The sequence below is a fragment of the Penaeus monodon genome, chromosome 27, assembly GCF_015228065.2.
Source record: "Penaeus monodon isolate SGIC_2016 chromosome 27, NSTDA_Pmon_1, whole genome shotgun sequence".
In the NCBI taxonomy this organism is placed as follows: Eukaryota; Metazoa; Arthropoda; class Malacostraca; order Decapoda; family Penaeidae; genus Penaeus; species Penaeus monodon.
The window spans coordinates 15,637,609-15,638,061 of record NC_051412.1 but is presented as its reverse complement, the minus strand read 5'-3'; positions in this window follow the sequence as shown (position 1 = coordinate 15,638,061).

Sequence of the window (453 nt, the reverse complement as noted above, 5' to 3'; positions counted from 1 at the left end):
GCTAGGTTCACGATAGCCACTCGCCAAATAGCCATTGGCGAAAATTACCTTATTTAGGCTGATTAAATTCATACCGAATCGCCAATTTGGCGAATTACTTTTCAACTTACCAATAATCAGTTTGGCGCATAACTTCTAACATATGTAATTTTGTAAACTTATTGCGGAATGCGGAAACAATGATCTATTTTTGAAATTGTTTACCTGGAGAGCGAGTCATTCGGAACTCCTCGGCTGATCTCGGCAACCTCCAGTCACTCGGAACTCCTTCGGCTAAGATCGGCGAACAGTTCCGAGTGAAGCATTCCGTGCATTACGCCAAAGGAGAATTCGCGGGAAAGAAAATAACGCGATGCGAGTTGTCACAGTTATAACGCAGTGTGAATGATAACAAATGAAATTGGCTGTCATCCAATTTGGCTAATCACATTTTGATCAAATTAGCCAAAATGA